A 24,291-nucleotide genomic window follows, 5' to 3' on the forward strand; every position below is an offset into this window, starting at 1 on the left:
TAAGAAATCTGACTGGTGTCACCAAGTATCACAGAGTCAAAGCTACATCAGAAATTTTGCTTCAGGACAAAGTTCATCCTTGTTACAACTCCCCCCCACGCCCATAGCCCCCCCTAAAAAAATAAAAAAGAGAATGATCCTAAAAAGGTTCACTAGCATCTTATTGGAAGTGCTGGTTTTACTATCATATCCCTCTTATTTCTATTGAGTTAAAATTGTTGCATCCCCTACAAAATCACTTAGATGAATCTCTCGTATTGAATTGCTCTTTATCTTAAATCTAAGAAAGTCTACTGTTACCTAAAATCACATTTCAACCCACTGGTGTTATTTCCTTCTTGATGTCATACGGACTTGCCTTCAGTCCTGCCTAGTATTATTTTCCTTTTGGGCAGATTCCACATCACATATTAAAGAAAATATGTTTTGACAATGACCAATTTGTACCTCCTGGAACAGCTAGGTTCCTTGAACACACTTTTTGAGTTACATTTTCAAATTGGATAGAGAGACAGATAGAATTACATTTATTTGTTATTTTTACAAAATGCTTTATAAAACTAGATATGCATATATGCATAAATTAGCATGTTTATATAATGTAGTGTAATGCCATTTAATAATTACATGACAAATACTGTGCAAACTCAGATCAAATCAGACTCATTTAGCCAAACAAAGAACGGAACTTATTTTATCATAAAGCAGCACAATTCTTTTTTTACTGTGTCTAAAACTTAATTTTATCAAAGTCTATCCATTGGGAAGCAGTGCACCCTCTTCAGTTGCTACAGACCAGAGGGTACTACAGACAGGCAGTTCTCTGAAGTGAAAATCACAACAGCCTTACAGGAAAGCAAGACACTTATGTGAGGCATGGGAGCAAAGTAAAATATATCATTTGAATAGTTGTATTATAAGGTTATTGAAGTTAACAAGGGTATATATTATTTTTTGGCCTTGGTCACTTACAGAAATTACAAATCCTATATTGCTAACATCTGGGCTTTCATCCTCTCAGTCAAGAACATAAAACAACCAACTACTTGAACACTGTCCATCTTCAACTCAAATGTCAGGCACAAAGGTCTTGATATTGAAAACATAATATCTGCTAGAATTAGCTTACACTTGATTCTTTTTCCAACATGAGGAAACCTCAATAGCCATGCAAAGAAAACACACAGCATTTATCATCACTAACTTGTATGAAATACATATTGCTGCATCTCCTTGTTGGACTTAACAGTCTATGTAGAAGATCTACAGAATAATAAGAAATGCAGCAATCTCATCAGCATAATTTTTATTCTAATAATGATATATAGTATATTAAAATGACATATAACTTTTGTATACTCATACAGCCCCAATAACCTAATACTATATGTTGTTTGTCTTGGATACACAGATTTCCAACATATATATGATACTCCAACCATTAAATTTCCTTGACCCTTTATATTCAACTACTTTCACTTTTATATACAAATATAACTATTTATACCCTCAGATTTTAACATTAGGCTGATATAAGCATGTTTTCTTATACAAGAAAAAGTAAATTTTAAAAACTATTTAGCAATAGCAGGACACAGAAGTTGTAAGTTCACGAAGTGTTAACAAGCAGACTATTCATTTTCTACATAAATTGCTTCCATGTTAATTTGTGCATTCTTGCAAAAACTATAATGAAATAAAACAATAACACCACAGTGTTCTAGGCTATTGCTACACATTTTTGTCAGTTTATCAGGCAGATTTGTATTTTTAGTGCCTCGCAAAACCCAGCTTTGTGAGTAAACCAAGTTCAGAACAGAATCCAACTCTGATTCAAGGGATACATTGATTTTCCTCATCCATAGCTGATCTCTATTTTATCCTTCATGACCATCCAATTTCAGATATATATATCTGTATCTGATAGGATAATAGTAGGAAATTGCCTTTCAAATAATACTTGTACTGCTTACAGATTTGCCACTGAAGTTTCTAGGATTGGTGGTTCTTAGGCCTGCAGAACACAGTGAGGTGTAAAAAACAAATAATATAAATCGTTTCTACAGTATCAGTTACAATGTCCAGTGACAGTGAAATTACTGCTTTTACTGGTGTGTGACTGGATGTTCAATATGTCTATGTAACTGCTAATTCAATGTAACTCTCACCAAGGTAAAATAGGTGAGTCTGCTTGACTCAATTTAAGATCAAAGTTTTTCTGGTGGCACACAGTAGTCTGAAATGAATTCTTTCTACAGACAATATGACAGAAAAATGAAGAGATGTTTAGTTAATATGCCTCCTTGTCATATTTCAGGACCTTCTGTGGTTAACACACTCAGATCCCAGGGAAGGTCCTCAAAAGACCGTTTTTGCTTTGGTAATCAAAGCAACTACTGAAGGTCTAAGAGAAACAAAGCAGTTACTAAGCTGCTAGATGCTCTCAGTGTACACAGACCTGGTCTTTCATTATTTTCCCTGCCAGCAAAGGAATTATAGAATGGAGGTGAAATAGCACTTAGTACTACAATATGAGTGATTCAGAATCATCTTATTAAACGGAGTGCAAGAAAACACTTTGAAACTACATTAACACCAATCTCAGTAGGTTCCTATTAGGTCAAAGCATTTTTAGCTATTCTCACCTACAAAATATGCTAAGTCTGTGAGCAGAAGATGCCATTATGACAATGCAGTCTCTTTGCAACATGTCACAGAACATTTCACACCACTCCACAACATCTTTGAACAAGCCCCATAATTTGTGACTGAAAAAGAGAGCACTGCTTTTAGCTTTGCTGTTTCTAAATTTTTCAGAGGAACCCAATATATATCTTGGTAAGTTTAATGAGTAAATCTCAAGGATGTTTGAGCATCTATTTACCCAAACTGCTTCAGCAATACTAGACCTAATTCTAGATGAAATCTTTTAAGTTACGAGGATCCACAGCACTGGTAAATTGGTAAATTGTTCCGAAGTTTATTTACTTCTGTCTAAAGATACACACTTTGCTTCCATTTCTAGGTATAACTTTCACATACTGGAGCTCTTTTTGTCAGTTTGCTATTCTTACAAGTTCTGTGGTTTGCTGTCTTCCACAGTGAAATAGTTTTCTGACTCCCCCTGCACTGAACCTAACAGGCTATACCTTTTTAGTCTTATCTTAGCCACCAAGCCCTACAAACTAACGACTCCTACAGAAGTCTCTCCAGTTTTCAACAACTTTTTCAAATGTTAGTAACTTAATGAAGTGGGTCTTGGAGTAGCCACGCTTGGGCCACTTTTTCTCATTTTTGAAAGTCCAAACACTGCATGAACCTGTCTGTCACCTGCAGAATTATATTACAGATAGTAAAGCATTACACCCTCAAAAATATTTTCAGAATTTCGATAATGGTATCATAACCCTGTGTTTAATTCCTTGTTCTTTTACTGCCTAATTCTTATCCACTATATTTTTCTATATTGATATAGGACACACAGGGTATTTAAACATACAAATTCACCCAAAATGTTTAAGTAATTAACTCTTCTCCTTAACACTTCACCAACCTTTGAACTATTTCTGGACATTACATGTAGTGTCTTTAAACTAAAAGTGATTTAGATTAGATATAAGGAAGAAATTCTTCAGTCAAAGGATATTGAGATGCTGGAACAGGTTGCCCAGAGAAGCTGTGGATGCCCCACCCCTGAGGGTGTTCAAGGCCAGGCTGGGTGGGACTTTGAGCAACCTCGTCTAGTGGAAGTTGTCCTTGCCCATGGCAGGAATTACATCATCTTCCTATCCAAACCATTCTAGGATTCTACAATTCTGATGATTTATTATTTTCTTCGACACATTGAAATTGTCCTTTTATTCCAGGATTAGAAAGATCTGAATTTTAGTTGTAAGAAGTTCCTACCCAGTTCTTAAAACCTGCAAATTTAATTGTGCTGATTTTATAAAACAGAAATATTTCTTCTCTCTTTTAAAATAAATCCAGTATGATGAATATTTGTGAAAAAGTGCTCAGTAAATTCATGCTTTAGAGTCAAGTGAATTCAGAAATACATGCTTAGAAAATTTGTGCTTTAAAAGCAAAGTCAATTGAGAAATACATGACTACACATTTTTTTTTTTTTTTTCTTGATGAATAATACTTTGTTAAGAATTTTTTTCCTAGTCACTCCAGCCAAATATGATTGTGGTGTCTATTGACCATTCAAGTCCTGAACATGACAATTTTTTTTGCAGTCTCCTTACTGCTATCTTGCCCTTTCCCTTATTAGTTAGTTTTTAAAAGGGTGCCTGCAGTATCTAAAAAGAAGGTAAAAGAATTGGCAGAAAAGGGTAACAAAAAAAAAAAAAAAAAAAAAAAGGTGAGTAGAATCTATATAACAGAAATAAAACTGAATGTAGAAACAGTTTAAAATAATAACCACATGACAGAGAGAGAGTTTTTTATAAAATAAGTCTTTCAGAACAACATCGTTTTGTACTACCCAGTGAGTTGGAAGAGATTACTTAAATGCTTTGGCCAGATACTCACTATTCAATAAGGACAAATCTCTCTTTTCATTTTGCACAGTGCAAGTTCCATGCCTGCAACACTGAACTAAAAAGACTATTTGAATCAGATTTTTGCTGATATTATTGTTTTAGCTGTTAGAATCGTACAAAAATACAAATTCAGACCACATAAGGACAGATTGTGCTGCCTGTGGTCTTTCTAGTGTGAGGATACATGTGGAGCCTCTCCATCAAGCCATTAGGAAATGTTGAGATGGTTATCATTGGGCCTATGCCTGCTTATGACGTGCAATGCAAACCTAAGAAAGACATCTCTCCCCCAGCCAGTAGTTTTAAAACAGTGGCAGTTATGTAGAGTAGCTTGTTTCTAAGACAGGTGAATCATTTCAGAGATACGATTTTATACCATGGGAGTAAATAGGATTTCCTACTGTGCTCAGTTTGAAACTTGTATTGGAAGAGAATGATAAGAATACAATGAATGCTCCCTTTCTCAGAGTTAATGGTGTTATTACTTTTGACACACCATGCAAGCTTCTTACAGGCATCCAATTCCAATGGTGTGCACTTACAAAAAAAGTCATGCTGGGTGAATTCAAGCACCCATCAAGCTATTGCCATAAACAATTGTGGAAGTAGATGCCTAAGAGAGTACAGAAGAACATAAGAAAGTTGAAAATCTCAGGCATTTCCTGAGCTATGACCTTTTCTTTCAACAATATTATCACCTAACTCTAATGTCCCTTGGTCTCAGGGCTGCCAGGCAACAGTCGTGCACTCACAAACAGGTCTGTTAAGGCAGTGTGTTTCACTCTAAGAATAGATAGTCACAAGAAGTATTTTAAAGTTAAAGGGCTGTTTAGCATTCCATAGGATTAACATAAAATAAGAAGAAGATGTGTAAAAATTAACAAAGGATTTTTACCTCACTTCATTACCTATCTAGGTATTTTTAACCTCTCCTATGATCTCATACTCATCAAGGTATTGGGGGCGGGCTGAGAAGAAAGCAATGTTGCCTTAAATTTACTTTCTCTGTCCTTTCCTTGGCCTCTTCCACCACGTTTACCAACCCGATACTTTTCTCATATTTGAAATAAAAGATTCTGGTTTTGTACCTTGACATAACTTATCAATACAAAATGAAACTTTACTTATCAATAAAAATGAAACTTTTCACATGATATTTTACCTGCTATCTCAGCACTTCTTTATCTGATATTTTAAAATATTTTCTTCATCTGTATGCCATCACCCAATTTTCCCTTAAGCTTAAAAGGACTGTGATTTTTCAGTAAGGACATCGTTGTCACTTCAGCCCTCAAATCTAAGGAGTGTCAAAGGGCAGTTTCAATATCCACCTCATCCCAAAGATTATGGATATTCCCTGGACTTCTAACTTGCCTCTGGATGCAAAAATGCATTTGGCTCTTTAAAACTAATTCGATAACAGTACGTTTTTTATGAAGCATAAGGCTGACTGTGCAACCACTTTGTTTCATAAGGCAAAAAATCCAGAATCTTCATCATTTGATCAGATGTATCCCATTGTGCACATATTCTTCCTTGAAAGGATATCTCTATCTTTTATTTTTATGTTTCAATTTCCCATAAGTAGACAAAGGAGTGGAATATATAACATGTATTTCCATTTGAAATTTCCAGTTTTATTTAACAGACAATACAATTCACCTCTCTATCTCATTATTTAAGTTTCTATTCTCTAATTCATAGGGAATTACCGTTCAAGTTGTAATGAAAAGTCTTGTCTATACTTTTCTTAAAACAAACATGCAAGCCATGAGCAGTCATTCAATTAGCCCCTGAAAACTGATATTTCTTTTCTCCATTACCTTTGCCTCATCTAAGCCTTTCTGCCTTTTCAGTGTACTTTACCTGAGGCAGTACTTCTAACTTTTCCCTTCATTACAACTATCTGTTATCTTCATGCTAGTAAAATATCTTATAGTTCCTCTTGTCATGGCTCATCAATGACAATCATATCTTTTAAATGGTAATTTGTTCTCAATGTCATGTGTCCTTTTTCCCTATGGAACAATATTTTGAAGAGCCTAATATTACTGCACGATTAATAACATGCATCCAATACCTTACCTCAGTGAGACAGGAAGATCTTAAGATTTACTTCTTTCATAAATTTGCTCTGAAGAGGATCAATTATAATCCTTTTATTTAGTCTCATTAAAGTTTCTTCTGCATCCCTAACACATTTCACAAAGATTCTCATCTAAGTTTTTCAAAGCCTAGTCACCTTCTCCCTGCTGATAAATATGTTGCCATTTAATGACATATTTAATTCCATTCTTTTAACAAATTCACAACAGAATAACGTACATCAATGATATATTCGTTAGTAAAATAAATTCACCATGCCCTGTTCCTTCTAATGAATGTGCCAGTAGTCAAAATAGCTTCTTCAATGACTTAATGTTTTACTTCATATTCATTTTTTAAGAGATTTGTTATGTCCTTACCTTGCATCCTTTTTGCCCCAAGCAATAAGGCTCCTTTCACAGAAGGACAGAAAACTGATGGGAAACTCAAAAAAAATAGGTGCTTTACTGAAAAGCATGTATTCCTTCATGAGGGTACTTAGTTTCTGTCATTTTGTCCATTCAGAGATTATCTTAATTATTTTAACACGAATGTCATATATTTTAAAGTTTTAATAGTGTTATTACATATTACTATATCCTCCAGTATTTCCCTCAGCTTTCCATTTTTAATAGCAAGCAATTAATTCTCCAACATCTCAATATATTTACAATAAAAACCACTTGTCTATATTCTCTTCCCACTGTATTGTCCCATATATTCTTCTATATTGAAATAATTTTTGATGCCACATCTTCTGCCAGTACTCACTGAGAAAATCTCTGTTCTACACTCCAAGTGGTAGTGCTTTTGCTTCTTGCAAGTAATCAGAATGTTGCTATATTAGGAGTGTGCATGCATGTGTGTATGTGTGTGTATACAAAGATTGCACAAAACTTTCTACTAAACTGAAGGAATGTTATGAATATTCCTCTTCACCAGTCCAACACGATCCAGGTGTTTTTGTCCCTGGCTTCTTTCATTCGTCATTCTCAAACAGTGAAGATTATACTTATACTGCTAGATCTTAAGTACTCAGTCCAAAATTTGGTCAATCTACTGAATAAATGGGCTCAATAAAATGTCTTAAGAAGGATAAAAACCAATAGGAGTAAATCACAAGTTCTTATTCAGTAAAAACAGAAACCACCAATACTCAGGTGAACTTCATATAAAACTACGGGAAAAAAAAATGCTGTTAGAAAGCAACTGTCATGGTGTGTGTGAGCTGACAACCTGTATTCTGGCATTTCCTAATATTGACAAAGATGACTATACAGCTTTAATAATGTTTTTACTGCATCATTTTTAATTTCCTTGGCCTTAGAAAAGACAAATGTCCAAATTGTGGCATACATAACAGCCAAAGTTAAGCAGAGTTGTAAGAAACACTGAACACTGGGAATGTAAGTGATTGTTTTGTCCAAAACCACAAGGAACTTAGGGGATTTTTTTTTCTTTAATAATGTACAGTAATTGATATAAATATGTGTAAGTAGTTAATAAATGGATTATTCTAAAAAAAAAAAAAATTCCTAAACAAAAAATACAACTTCTATTTGAGAAAATCACATAACTGCTGACATTATAACATCATTTGAATGAAGTTCTATATTTTTACTGAAGACCAAACTGAGGCAAAGTTAGGTCAACTGACCTAAGTATTTTAGGTAGTCAGAAAATGCCTGCTAGTTCCAGGTCCTATTCTGCAGAGAATATGCATTATGTGTTCTAACTTATATACACATTAGAAATACATACTTGCATCACAGAAGTACTTATGTATTTATGATGTATATAACACGAAATCATATATACACATATATATTATGTACAATAAATCATCAACGGTACAGAGCTATGGCATTGGAAATGCTGCAGTAGCATCAGTGTTTTCTCCTCTTATAGCAAGTTTATTAAAATACAATCTAGTGACTAAAATTGTCACTACTGGGTAATTATACAATACATGAATTGTAAAAAAAAAAAAAAAAAAAAAAGTTATTTTAAAGTGAAGTGTTCATTGAAATGCATTAAGGAAATGGAAAAGAATGACTAAAGATGACTCTTGAGTGACAAAAAGGATATTCAAGAGATGTAAAACATTACATTTAATTACTTAAATGTACTGTCCACTTATGTAAATTTACAAGTTTAGGTACAGTATCATACCTAACTAATCCTGTTATACCTCTAATAGATTATATAATTAAATATGCATAATGTTAGTACATTAAACTGCTTATTACTAAATTATAAATAGATGAAAATAGTAGAGTTATAAGAGTTACTTTTATAGTCATACTAAATTATAAGTAGAATGACTATCACTTTAAAAAGAAATAGAAATTAAAATACTCTCCCTGTTTCTATTGTAGGTATGTTAAAGTTTGTTGTATGGTAATAGAGAAACAGAATATAGAACAGTTGATTTCATTTTACCCTCATTTTGTTAGTTTTGTGAAACAGCCATTGTTCACTATATTTGACTACTTTGCTACTATTCAGTAGGTGCCCAAGAAGCTAGGGTTGCTGGCGGTCTGCTTAACTTCACTCTGTCTACCAGGTCAATAAGGTCCAGTTCTGCTGTAGGTTTTAGTGTTAAAAAAAAAAAAAAAAAAAAAAAAAGTTTCCCTAGACTGTGTTTCTTCTAAGATGCTGCACTTCTCCAGAGTGCCTTATGTACTTTCATTTTGACTCTGATTTTCTCTCTCTGTACTCATCCAGGCCAAATCAAACCCTTCTCTCATACTCTCTAAACTCACTATACAGTGCATACACCTAGACCTATTGGGCTCTACTCAGACTTCAAGTCTATATGTTCAATTTTTCTGTTCATGTCAAACTCATGAAAATAGTTCACAAAGGCACCACAACACTCAGGCATCTGATATTAACACTGTGTGCAACATGCAGACATAAGTACAAAGATGGGCTATCACTTATATACTCTTTAAGCCAAAAGAGCAATCTATCAAGCTGCCTTCATCTATCGGAGCTGCCTTCATCTCCATTAAAGCAGTTCATAATTTGCAGTCATTTAGCTTCCTGTCTTTTACAAGCAAATCTGGAGAAAAATGAATATAAGAGATGCAGAGACAGATCAAGGAGAACGATCAGAGAGTAAGAAGAAAGGACTCACCTCTTTTAGTCAGTTTTCCATTTTAGTTTGTTTCAATAGTTAAAGAGGGAAGAGATTTTTTGCACACTCTTTAATTCAGATGTCAGTTTCAATATTTGATGCTTGACTGTTCTGAAATATAATCAAAGTGCAGCAGTTAAAACTACTAGCCTGAAACAAGATAAAATTGTTAACATGGCAAGCAGCTACATGTTCATTAAAAATCACAGCGGTGTTGAAAAGCTTTTATATAAGTGCTATGTGGCAAAATTTTTACATGGTACTACTCCTCCTTTCAAGAAGAAAAGCACACACACACACACACACAAAAGAATATTTATAATGTATAATGCTGCATTTGTGATGGCTCCATCTCACATTTTGGTCTCCTTGCACAACATATGAACATTTTGTTTACTCTTCTACAGAAGAAGACAAGGCTAGTTACATGTGTTTGCCCCAGAAAATGTGACTCTGTAAGCATGCCTATCCCCTAGCCTCTTCCTTCTACAGCCTTTTCTCATACTACAAAAGCACCCAAGGAATCTTATTGCTTCTGTTTGGAAAAGGAACAGAGAATGGTGACCAAACAACCAGCAAGCTGCAGCCGCATACATGGTACTGCCCCACTAGCATCCTATGGGTGGGTGACAAAATTGCAATGGTAAGTCACTGAACTTTTAAATATATTAATTTTAAAAATTATATAAATTGAGAATATTTCTTTCCAAGCCATTTTTGGTAAGGAAAGTGATATAAATATCTTTCCCCTCTTAGCTTTCCAGTACTACTTATTGAGACTAACAGAAATAAATGGCTTTCCTCTATGCTCTGTATTTGAGTTTTATGAGTCATCTCACTATTCCAAGTTTTCTCATCCCTTAAGGGTCTGTCTATTTTATACTTTTGTTTTGTTTTGTTTCTTCTTCTTCTTCTTTATTATTATTTTTAATGTGAACAATTCATAAGTGTGATAACCCACTTCCCACAGTCCAGAAAGATTTTTTTAAGTTAACTCCTTTGGAAATCATAGAATCATAGAATGGTTTGGGTTGAAAGTGACTTTAAAGATCACCTCATTCCAATATGGATCCCAGCATGGTTCCATTCCAGCATGGATCCCACCAACTATATGAAGTTGCCCAGGGATGTGTATCATAGAAAAGCATCAAGCTTTAATTGAAGTTTTTCCAAATAACCACTAAGAGAAGCCTCTATACAAAACATAAGTTTATTTCTGGGAATACCTTACTCTCAAAAGCAGTCAATGATGATGAAGGCTGCAGCCTGGCTTTTGCTAGTGTCTTTTATTTACCATATGACCCATTTCCAAAATGAATTTCTGACAATGGTTCAGCATCTCTGAAATTTATGTCTGAATAGAAACACGTTCCACTAATACTTCAGTGATAAAAAATTGTACATAACTGTTTTTTGGGGAAAGTCAATACCTTGAGGTACATAACCATTTTCTGTGTATTTCTTTATAAGATGAAACCTGACTTTCCAGTTAGCTCTGGTCACTCTGTCTTTAAGCCATTTTTCTTTCTTTGCTGTGCAGGTTTGCATGTCAGAAGGGGGAGAAAAATATTTTTAAAGCAGGAAAACACGATGGCAAAAACAGAGAGGGGCAGTGGGATAAAAAGAGAGATACAGAACCAGAAATTACCTTTAAATCACTTCAGAAATGCATTGATTTCCAGTTGACAGAGTATCTTTTGAGAGAGGGCTTTAATTTGACTGTTATTGACTACATCATAACTATTTTAGATTTTCTCTGAGAGTATAAAATTGACAGAGTATATTTAATTGTAACAAGTAAATTGGATTGATTTTTCCATAAAAGGTCCCCTAAGAGAGCTTTCTAAGATAAATCTCTAAAGGATCAAATTAGTCAGGTGTTTACACAGAGCCTTCAGTTGTAAGGACTTCTCTGAACCCATTGAAAAACCTGCGTTTGAAGGTGTTTGCTTGAGAACCTAGATGAAACTGGATCAAATGGATTTCTCTTGTCTGACAACATTCTCTTGGGTAAGTGAAATTTTAACTTGCCAGATAAGTTTAGTGTTGACGGAAAGAATGAGGCCAAGAAATGTAAAGGAATCACCTGCATTATACAGGTGTTAACCACACTGTAAGCCACTGTGTAAACTGTAAAAAAGAGGCAAAATCTAAGAGGAAGTTCTTGCAAATGTACATGTATTCTAAATATATATGATACAGTTTTCAGAGATGGTCAGGGATTACTTTATCTTTTATCTTTACCTTATATACTCTGTACTACATGTGGTACTATCCAAATCTACAGCCTAAGTTAAATCAATATTGCTTTAATAGTTTAAAACTTTGCTGAATTCATCTCATTTGCATCATCCTTCTATTTGTGTAAGCCCATGCATGCTGTTCTTCCCTACCCATGTTCCCCATTTCTTTCTTTTTAAATCAGAGATATAACCAGAAAAGTTGCAGAGATGAGCAAGATGATAATGGAAGGTACAGAATGACTCCTGCACAAGGGACAAACAAGTAAGGTAAGACTCTGCTCTATCAAAGAGAGAACTGAATCATGGATGACTATAAAATCATAGCCATGGAGAAGTCTAATAAGGATATAGTTTTCACCCTCTTGTTCTGCCCAGTGCATCAAATGAAGCTGGTAAGAATCACAATGACAAAAATAACAACAACAACAACAAAAATATCAAAAGAGCAAAGGAGATGGCTCTTTCTGCAGTGTGTGTTTATGCTGCCACAGGAGGTCCTAGACATTAAATTATGAGTTCAAGAGAAGTCTGGACAGATGTGGTTAAATTAAATCTCCTGAATTTATTTAACTGTAAATGTTCAGTAACATCCAGCTCAGAAAGACTTTTAGTTTGAGAGAGAAATGGATGCTCAGAGCATATTTGGTTTCTGATACATGGTACAAAACAGGACATGAAACAAATGGACCTTTAACCTTGATATTACAGTCATTTTTATGATCTTTTTATGGTACAACCAACAAGTTGTGCACATTGACATCTGGCCTATAGGAAAAAGAAGGCTAATTGAATAGAAGGTGGATGAGATTCACATGTTGATTTTTTAGACTGGTATGTTTACAACACTTTGAATCACAGAATGATAAAATCATCTAGGTTGGAACAGACTTTCAAGATCAAGTCCAACCCTCAACCTGACTTACCAAGTCCCATCACTAAACCATGCCCCTTAGTGCCACACCTCTCTTAAATGCCTTCAGGGTTGGGGACTCCATCACTTCCATGGGCAGCCTGTTCCAACATGTGACCACCCTCTCCTTGAAGAAATTATTTCTAATATCTGATCTAAACATCACCTGGAACAACCTGAAACCATTTCTTCACATTTGTTCACTTGTCAGTTGAGAAAAGAAACGGACACCCTCCTTGCCACAATCTCCTTTTAGGTAGCTGTAGAGAGCGATAAGGTCTCCCCTCATCCTCCTCTTCAGGCCATACAACACCAATTCCCTCAGCCACTCCTCATAAGTCTTTTCTAGTACCTTCACCAGATTTGTTGCTCTTCTCTGCACATTCAAGCAACTGAGTATCACTGTGGTGTGATCTTACCAGTGCCACATATAAAGGGGACAATCATTTCCCTAGTTCTGGTAGCCACACTATTTCTGATGAAGGCCAGGATGTCATTGGCCTCCTTGGTGACATTGCTGGATCATGTTCAGCCTGCTGTTGACCAGTACCCGCACATAGTTTTCTGCCAGGAAAATTTCCAGCCACTCTTCCCCAGACCTGTACTGTTATATGGGGTTGTTATGACCCTAGTGCAGCACCTGGCACTTAGCTGTGTTGAATGTTGTGTGATCAGACTCATCCTATCAATCCAGCCAGTACAGATTACTCTGATGTGTCTTCCTACCCTCAAGCAGATCAAAAGTGCTGCCTAACTTGAAATCATCCACAAAATTACTGAGGCTGCACTCAATCCCCTCCTCTGATAAAAAAAGGTGAAAAAAACTGTCCCCAAGACAGAGCCCTGGGGGACACAACAAGTGACCAGCCCCCAGCTGGACTGAACTCTGTTCACTATGAATTTTTGAGCCTGGCCATGCAGCCATTTCTTCACTCAAGGAATTGTATATATGTCCAATCCATGCACAGCCAGTTTCTTCAGGAGAATTTTGTTGGAAATGCTAAACCTTTTAGTACAATCCAGGTAGACAATATCCATAGCCTTTACCTCATCTGCTAAGTTGATCTTGTTATAGAAGGAGACCAGGTTAGTCTGAAGGCAGGATCTGCGCCTCATATATGCATACTGGCTGCATCTGATGTTTAACAGAAGTACAGAGGTTCGAACTGTAGGGTATCTGATTACATTTTTTTTTTTTTTTTTTTTTTTTTTTAAATAAGGGGACATAATTAATTTATTTTTCACTCAACTCAGGTTTGACCTGAAACTGCTTTAAACATACAGTCACCACCGTAGCAGGAATCAGACTTATCTTAAAACCCTGAGTTTCTGGTTCAATTTCAGCACACAACAGTGACTCAATTTCCTAGCTATTTTACACGAGAACATTTACAAAAAGCAGTTTGACTAAAGACAGTTTTTAGGTGACAAATAATAATTCAGCTACCACTACGTTGTTTTAGGTAGGCTTGGTCAGAAAGACGCCTGGAAAATACAGACAACAGCAACAAAGATTAACATAGAATATGTGTCCAGGAAGTCTGTGGTATCTCCATCTTCAGACATCCTGAGCGGTCATTTGAAGAAGACACTCAGCAACTTGATCTAATTTTGATACTAGCCCTGCTTGAGTGGGGGCTTCAGCTAGATGACCCCCTGTGAATCTTATGCAAATGATTCTGTGATTCTATAATTCTAGGAAATAGCCTCTAATCATTTCTGTACTACTCCTGTGTAGAACATCGATTTGCAGTGCTACCATTATCATTAACCTAAATGCCAGTGCAAAAATGAAGGGCAAGCCTTCGACTTTTTATTACACAGTAAGCTACTTGGTTTCTTTCCTACATGATGCATCTTTATATCCCTAGGTGTCTGTTGTTGTGAACTATTAATAAGGATATACTGTAAAGGAGATTAATCATTTTTTTACTTGATTTTTTCTTTGCCTTTTTTATTATTATTATTTTGTTTTAATTCTATTATTTTTCATTAAGTAATCCATACTGACAGAATGACAGTGTGTGACTAGCAATTTTTCTATGAGAAAGATCAGGATACCAACTAATTGTAACAGCCTAAATCTGTAACATTACAAATATGTACTTAAGGAGTTTTATATATAGTGTACCTTTTCAATGAGGGTACCAAATGGCAGATAACCTCAGATGTTTAGCGGAGGCCTCTTTCACAACATAATTTACTGCATATTAAGTCATTAGCAACTAGCATCAACAATTTATTTATTTATTTATTTATTTATTTATTTATTTATTTATTTAACTTTTTAAGCGCTGGGCAGGAACCTCATATATTTGCCACCCAAATTATAGTAAAATAGCAATAACTAAAGAAACAGGGACTGCATAATAGCTACTGGCAAATGAACTTCTAAATTTTTAATTAGAACCATACCAGTGTGGTAGTAATGGGAATACCATAAAATGTAGCAATGAACACAGAACACAGCCTTCTTCCCATAAAGCCAAGACTGCAATATTACACGCACTTATTCCACCTCATTTGTAAAATTAACAGTCTCCCTTAGACAATTAAAAATCATGCTGAGTACTGAGCCACAGTAAATTACAAATATAATTAAGTAAATAATATGAAAACCCAACTCCCTACTTAAGTACACTGCCAATTCAGCTAATTCAAGCACAGCAAATATTAATGCAATACTTCAATGTCTACAGCTCAGCTACTGATGTGCAGTAATAATAATGCATCAAGATTTTTTTTCTGTAGTAAGAGCAAACTGCTTATCTTCCTCAAGACAACTGGAGCACTGAGTTACCAATAAGTTGCTCTTATCGTCTGTCATCCTGCTGCATTTAACTTGGTTATATTTGCTACCAATTACACACACACACTCTTCTGACTACACTCTAAACTGAAAAGAAGGCAACCTACAGCTATTTAACAACAAAGGATTAAAATAAATGCCGATTAAAGGGTTCTGCAAAGAGTGAATTTTAATTACGCTCCTTTAGGAAGTCAATAGACAATCACTACTGGCATCCACTTGTTTCTGCATCCAAAGTAGAAGTGATTCATATCCTGAGAAAACCTCCTGATTTCAGTAGCTAGCACACCAATGATAAACATTTTAAAATTCTGAATCACTGATAACTTCAGATAAGTGCTATGCAAGAATTGAAACTTGTCTAAAATTATGCTGACAGTACATGTCACTTGCCAGTAATGTATGCTAGTGCTGATATGCACTGGTATCTGTTTACAAGCTCACAGAGAAAGGATTAAATACAATTTAATTCATTCAAACTAAGATATGTATTTGTACCAGTATATAGTAGCATATGAATGGCAGACGTTTCACTGTCTCACAGCAGTTGTATTATTCTCTTCCCAACCTCATAAATATTAATTGCTTTTGAAACTGATTTATAAGTGTGTACATGACAAAGGAAAAACCCCAAGCACAGGCTTTCCCTCAACATCCATTCACAGGAGGAACAAAATATTCTCTATGAAATGTTCCTGCATCAGCACCAGTGGGAAGTTCTGTAATCTTTTCTAGTTGGAGGTAAATGGTTTTAATTTGCTCTTCAGTATAAGTGAAAGAATTAGTTATATACAGCCTTAAAATTTTCAAAACTGTTTTGCAATGAGAAGTGGCTTCCACAGCTGCTCACCCAGTAATGTCTTACTCTGAGATTTTTCATGATGTGTGCATGAATTATTATTTGACTCAAAAGTAGGAGGAAATATAAAACAAATGCAAATTAAAAATTAAAAAAAAAAAAAAAAAAAAAAAAAAAGGTAAAATACATTCTTCTGTATCAGAACATCCTTGTACAGATATCTCTGTATTTTAAACAGGAATAGATAAAAAGCAGAAAACTAACAACTGTCCAAAAGGGATGAAAGAAAGATAAAAGTCTGAGGGCAACAGGTGAGAGACCGAAGAAAGAAAGGCCATACACAACATGAATGGGGATGCTTTCTTCTGATAGTTGCTGCATTACTTGTATGGAGAAGTCCTTGCCCTGCCTTCCTCACACCTGGTAGACACCAGGACTTCCAGCGAGTTGAAACTCTCACCACACAGTGCATACAGAGGATGAGCAGCTAACCAAGAGCATTGGGACTGCCAGACTAAAATGCCAATAAAAAGTACAAGAGATGTCCACACCTAACAACTCGGCATCTAGCACACTCAATAGGATCCCATTTGCAACTGTGTTAATGGCATAAGCAGCAGCAGAAAATGCATAAAATAGGCTCATGAAATTTGAACAATACGTTAGCAGTTAAGCACCGTCAGTCTATTTCTTGCTCCTAAGGAAGGAAGTAATATACAGAAATTTTAGGACACAGTCATTTAATATGAAATAATTTAAGAAACAATGTATGGAGACTGGCCAGTCCATCTCCCCTTAACATATTATGTCTTTGTTTATATACATGTATTTATTCACACTACATATGTGGTGGCAGTCTCTACCTTGTACATGCAGAGTCAAATGAAATGTTACAAAGAGCAAGTACAATTTTTTTTTTTCTTCCATATGCTGCTTCACACCTTATGCAATTTCTGCCTAAAATATCTGCACATAAGTGCTTCTAACACAATTCTGCCAATTTTTAAAAAATGGTGTACCTCAAATTACATTTCCACAAATATATAATGCTTGTTACTAAATTATACTGGTCTCCATATTTGTTAAAACTACATCAGGTCTCTCTTACTTCTGGGAACATGCATAGAAGGAAATGGAAATATGCTTGAGGCACTGAAAGAATTATTGTGTTTAAAAACCACTCTAAGTTTTCTGCCCTCTTTTCCTCAAAATAATAAAAGACAGGTCTTAAAAACAAAACAAAACAAACCAACCAACAAACAAACAAACAAACAAACAAAAAACAGGAAATAAACACCATGGTGTATTTCTTTTCACAGTACAACGTGAAAACTATGCAGCTTCATAATACAGCTTCCAGAATATGAATTTTAAATGTGTCCAACTTATGAAGTTCTGTCTGAAGTCCTACTCACTGCTTTCTCTGACAAACTCAGATCAACTCAAAGCCATCTATTTGACAGATGACATTTGGGAGAATTATTTTAAAATTTCCATTAAATCTAGTTTTTGACATATTATCAATATGTAAGTTAGATCATCTGTGATGTTGGTGTAATTTTCACTTTTTTTTTTTTTTTTTTTTTTTTTTTTTTCTTCCAGAAATTAAATTGTATGAGTATCAGTAGAACTACAGGCTTTGGAAATCATTTAACAAAATGACAGTAAGGCAACACAGATTTTGAAGCAAATACATAATCCAACCTCTGCACATGGAAATGTAAAGTTACAGCAAAATAACACAACAACTAAAAAGTATTTAGAGAAGTGTTCTGAATTAAATGAAAATTGTTACACTGCAAGTAAAAATGTATGCCATATTAAGAGGTATTTAATATAATCTATCCATATACTGCTAATATATAATATATATATGCAACATATATACATAATGCAACATATAAACCTGTTTGATTATTGAAGCTTTTTGTTCATACAAAAAGTTAGTGTCTATTTTTAATATCAATAGGCATTTATTGCACCAATATCACTTTACTTGAGCACTTCTGAAGATATAACCAGAGACTACACAAGAGTACTCCGTATTATTTACTGTGATGGACTACACCTTCCCCTCTATTACAGCGGAAAATTGTAATCACTGAAATTGTTTTTACTTTGAAATGCCAAAAATCTGTTTTCAGCTTAAAGAACACACATGATGCATTCAAACAAGTTTTGGTACGTTAAAAAAATTCATCCAGCTGTTTCAGGGAGAAGTTCTCAGTTTCACACTTGTTTGAAAATACATTGTATAGTAAAGAAATCTACTTGCACAGAACAATTAGAAACCTGTAAATTGGGATACTTTAATAATCTAGTCATAATGTTTCATAAAAGGTTGCATTTATAATAATGTAAGACAGTCAATATAATTGAGTCAAAATATTTCAAAATTCTTATTTCTATCTGCCATTTCCTCGTAAAAATGTCCTTTTATTTATTTATTTATTTTTTTATTTTATTTCATCTGGTCCATGTCATTCCATATCTCCTTTGAGGCCAAAGCTAAACATCAGTTTGAGTGTATGATTAAGGCTATCCCTACAAATTGCCATGGTTAAGACATCTGGCTAGGTAATGTTTTTCACATGCTATGTGTAGTTTTTTGCTCAGTCATCATCCATTGGCTGTGCTAATTGGAGTCCTTCAAACCTGTCAAAGAGAACTCTGGATATATATGATGGGGGGTAGTGTAGAAAAGCCATCACTAGAAAATTCACTACCTTTCTATCATGCTACAGTGGCTGGTAAAATGAAGAAACTTTACTGCTGCATGAATTCCCACCAAACTGAACTGTTAGTCAAGGCACAGTAGGGATCACACATTATTTCCTGCACAATTACCCATTTCTTTTGGTAAAAAAGAAATCTTATATCAGGGTAAACCATGTATTTTTTTCACCTCACCAAGCTGAGAACAAAAGACCCAGACAAGTTCAAACTATGTTGTCAACAGAATTGATTCATAAGCCTGCAAAATAATCTTGTGCCACTGGCATAATTCATGAGAAGTGGTCATATGCAAGTTCCTGATACATGTATGAGCAAATGAAAAATTATAGTATTCCAGCTTGATCTTTATTAGCTATAAATTATTATTATTTTTTATAACAAAGTAACAGAAAACCTTTGCCCTTACTAACAGAGGTTTTCTGTTACTTTGTTATAAAAAGTTAATTTTGTTCACTATGAAAGAAAGAATTGAAGTTTAAATAATCACCTTGGTAGTTACTGACGTGGTACACTTGAGAGAGCAACTATCTTGACAATACTGCTAAGCTGACCATAAAAAATATTTTTCTCTCTATTTTGTATTAATAAACAAGATACATCAACATGATCTCATGGACTCGTGAATGTGGTATCTTTGGCAGTTCACTGCTGGATTATCTCTGCTCAAACTGGCTGCCAATTTTGCCGTCGATTTGAATACAAACACAGGATGAAGTAAAAAGCTTTTTAAAGGTCTGACACTGTAATCAGGTTTATTGTATCTCCCTGCACAAGTACTGTTTTATTTTTACATTATATTTTTCTTTAAGAAAGTTAAAGAAATCACCTAATCAGCAGAACTTTTTAGACATATTCTTGATTACAGACCTCACAGTGCACCAGTGTACAAGAGGATTTAAGAAGGACAAATGTGGAATACAACTCCTGTAACTGCCTGTTGTTTTTTGCTCAATGAATTAGTTTGCTAACTGCTTGATAACTAGTTTGTGCAGTACTTAGGAAATGTTAAGCCATAACAAGTGTTAATTAATCACATTACTTAAGTGACATTCGACTACATTCAACTACAACTGCAAAGTGAACACAAATAACAAAACTTTAAATGTGAAAAGCATAATGCTGAAGAAACAAGTCCATACTGCTGTTGAATTTTCTTTGGGAAAAACAACAACAACAATAACAACAAAACTGAAAAACAGTCACAAGTAGCAAACAGTAGGCTGGTGCTGCAGAAAGCAGGCATTATTGTGAGTGACAGATGCAAGAGATGAGGTGGATGAATGATACCAAAAGTGCTGCCCAACTGCTTATATTAAGGAGAACATATGGTGGAAAAGAAGCAGAACAATGAGGAGAAATGACAGTTTTATTGAATTGTAAATGAGAGGTAATAATTTCAACATCCACTGTGATAGAATACTTCTCTGTGTTATAAGCTCTGCTGGATGCTTAGACCAGCTCATCTGATGCCACAGCATTTAGTGCAGTAAGGCTGGAGGTGTAAAGGTGCTCCTGCTGTCTGATGACCTAATGAACCTGCGCTAACTGGAACAAGGTTTTCTGCTGTCAGAATGACTTAGGAGCTGAATGATAAAAGGGAGATGGTATTTATCACTTTCACCAAGTGCAAAATCATGAATAAATGGATGAAGCAAATGTAACAGAGTACTTACTGATGGTAAAAAAGCAGGAGAAAGGGACTAGTGGTATGAGACATACAGATCACTGAAATCTGCAGATATCTGCTGCTCTAAGAACAAAGTTAATTTGTGTTCTGTGAAAGGATGAGAAGAAAAAGAAACTTCACATCATTTATGCCCAAAGTCAAACATCAGAAGAAAGAAAGAAAAGGTCTAAAGTATTCTGCAAGTGAGCATAAAACCCTTCTGAAATACCTCTGATGGGACTCTCATTGGTAAAGTTATGAAATGACTAATAATGAGAGTTTAAATGTACATCTAATTATAGGTATAACAAATTTATTGAAAAAAAAGATGAAAAATCAAATTAACATATTCATCATCATAAGTAAGCACATTCAAACTCTTAAATACTATTATTTCTGCAATACCAAAAGCTTTCCATAGAATAATAAAATTTTAATAAAACTTTATGAAGAAGTGGATTTCTGTTCCTTATTTTTTGGTTGTTTTATTTTCCTCAGTATATGAGTATATGCCAGTATATGTAAAACAGCCTGAAAAGATGATTTAGAAATACATCATATGTATATGTTTTTAATGTTGTTTTAAATACAGAGAATATTGAAAAAATCTCATGGGTGCATACCTTAAGAAATAGAAAAGTTCCAAAGATTTTGAAATACCATTGTTAAACTTGTCTAATTATGTATGAAAAGTCCAACAGAATTCATTTGTAATTTTAAATTAATTTGCTCTGACACATTATTAACCCTTTTAAATATTTTATTTTACTGATCATGTTCCACTGAGTCTTCATTTCACTAGTTTTCTTTATTCATTATTTATAAAATTATCTTTAAGATAGAACACTAAGAAAACCATAGATGAACTTTGTTAGGTACTATGAATTTTATTTTATTTTTATTTTTTTACATTAGTAAGGGAAAAGTACCCAGGAATGAGAGTTTTATTATTCTGGGAGTCATTATGACCACCTTTTTCCCTGGAGAATTTCTCCATAAGAATTCCCTGGGGTGAAATGTAATTCAGAATTTTAGCATAATGGTCATGAAATCTAGGAAAAACTAGTTAATTAGTTGGAGCCCCTCAATGGAAGTTTCAGGTCCTCAGTGCCAATTGCTGCAGTATACTGATCCTATCCTCTTGTGCTCCATTTGCTTCTAAACAGACAGATACTGTGATGTTAGCACTGAGAATCTGAACTCTGCTGACCATTGCTTGCAATTTTTAGTACTTGTTCTATTTTTTTTTTTTGGACAAAGGCTACATATTACAAATATGAGGATGACAATAAAATAATGAACTTGCAGGCCCACAAGTAAATTTTGTCCTTTGTCAAGCCACAGTACTGAAATAGGTGCCTAATGTAGTCTCAGACTGCAAACTGGGGACAAACAATTCATTAGTGGTTATGGCAGTTCCTTCCTTCCCCCTCAGAGGCTACCTCCAGACTTGGGATAGATACATCATGACTTAGATTATGCTCAGATAATGGATTTCTGACCAAATGATGAGGCAAGAAAATATATTATTTCACAAATACTGAAGTTATGACTCCAAGAGCCATTCTTTACTGAGTTTATGCTTATGTTGCACTGGAGAAAACAAAACATGTGAAGCTTAGCAGACCCCACATGATCATATTTTGAGCATAAAGAGAATAAGCTTCAAATGGTAGCTCATTCTAGCCTCTACAGAAATGCATCTGAAAATTGTTTCTAGAAGGTTACAGGCTTTTTGTTTTTGTATTTCACAATCCTTGCAGAAGATAGCACAAAGCAAAATGCACATTTTATATTTCCTTCCACTTTTTAATTTCATTTTGTTCAAGTTCTCCATTTTGTATGTATATACCTTGGTGAAAGAAAAAAGATGTTTTTGTTAAAAATTAAATATTTTTCCTGATACCTGGAGAAAGTCCATAGTCAAGAGATCTTGTGCTTTGTTAAAAGAACATAACCAGCTGCTTATGACCATGTGGGGTACGTAAACTGATCAATTTATTATCAAAATGATGACTTTATTACAGAACTGACAGTACATAAATCTTAGGAAAGAAAACTGTCCTCAAAACATTATCAAGAATATCATCTGTTTCTTCAGACTACTCTTGTTTTTTGTCAGTTTTTAAATAGTTAACCAGTTACTGTGACAGAAATCAAACCTTTCTATGAAAAAAAATCCTTTCAACATTTTTTTGAATGAGTAAAGGGTCTTTCCTATTACAATTTTTATAACACAGGCAAATATACTCCATAACCCTCTAGAAAAAATGGTGGAATTTTATGATTTATCAGGGTCTTTTATTAACCATCTTTTTCTAAAATACTACTATTTAAAATGTATTAATATTTATTCAGTGACATATTCAGAGATGGATAATTGATTTTTTTTTTTTTTTAAACATAAGCTCATGAGAAAGTGATTAATAAATGCACTGGGAAAACAATAAACTCCTCTGGCACCATCTTCATACAAAATAGACTGAATATTTGAATATGCTCATTTTCTTCATTTGTGATCTGACCTGATGAGCTGTAACATTGGCTAGATCAGCTAGATCACAGTAAAAGACATTAGATAAGAAATGCTTTCATTCCAGGCTAGTGAATACAACGTACCAGAAGAATACAATAAATGCTTAAGTGTTCCAGCACTTGCATAGCTTCCTGTTGTAGCAGCGACTTGTTATACAAACATCAAGTATGCATATATGTTTACTTTCAGTAAGCACTTTTTTTGTTTGTTTTGGACTTCTAGTCGTACTATGACTGTCTTGGTATTTAGCAGCTGACTGTCATGTAGAATCTTTCACTGAATGATAGCTTTTATTTACACCTCCTAGCACTCAAAGCTTCTTACATTATAGACACATGACTTGGTATGTTATAGACAAGGTTTGAGTGACAAGACTGACCATCCATAAAACCTAGCCTGTGATTTGGAAAGAAGATTCGAGAAACCTTCATCTAAACTGACAGAGACTTCTCCAATTATTTCTCTTATCTGAAAGTTAAAAACAAAGTGATTAGTCAAGTGTAAAGATTTGAAGGAGCAAAAGCTTATTGTAAAAGTCAAAAACACTACATTAAATGCCAAATTTTATTAATACCTTGTGAATTGCATTTCTGGCCCAATGTTATTGAACTATTTCACTCACTATTGATGGATGTTGTGACAGTTTTAGAATTGAGTAATTTCCTAAAGAGAGAATATGATATTTGTTCTTTTAAAATAATGTTAGGAAGAAAGCTTTGAGAAAAAAAATAAAAAATAATAATAAAAAAATAATAAAAAAAGAAAACACTTTGATTTTCCAGTACTTTTTTTTTTTTTTTTTTTTTTTTTTTTTTTTTTTT

The 24,291-nt window shown here is 34.3% G+C and overlaps 1 protein-coding gene across 8 annotated transcripts in view; it reads right to left on the minus strand.

The window, feature by feature from the left end:
- DLGAP1 (DLG associated protein 1) overlaps window positions 1–24,291 on the minus strand; it is a 414,689-nt gene that overhangs the window by 248,663 nt on the left and 141,735 nt on the right. For 6 of the 8 annotated variants that reach the window (XM_035319696.1, XM_035319698.1, XM_035319697.1 and 3 more), the window contains one exon: window positions 9,772–9,882. The exons of the other annotated variants lie outside the window; for them this stretch is intronic. The gene's annotated coding sequence lies outside the window, so the exon portion shown is untranslated. The remainder of the gene's footprint in view (window positions 1–9,771; window positions 9,883–24,291) is intronic. 8 annotated transcript variants of the gene reach the window in all.

This window comes from Oxyura jamaicensis, chromosome 2 (assembly GCF_011077185.1).
Source record: "Oxyura jamaicensis isolate SHBP4307 breed ruddy duck chromosome 2, BPBGC_Ojam_1.0, whole genome shotgun sequence".
In the NCBI taxonomy this organism is placed as follows: Eukaryota; Metazoa; Chordata; class Aves; order Anseriformes; family Anatidae; genus Oxyura; species Oxyura jamaicensis.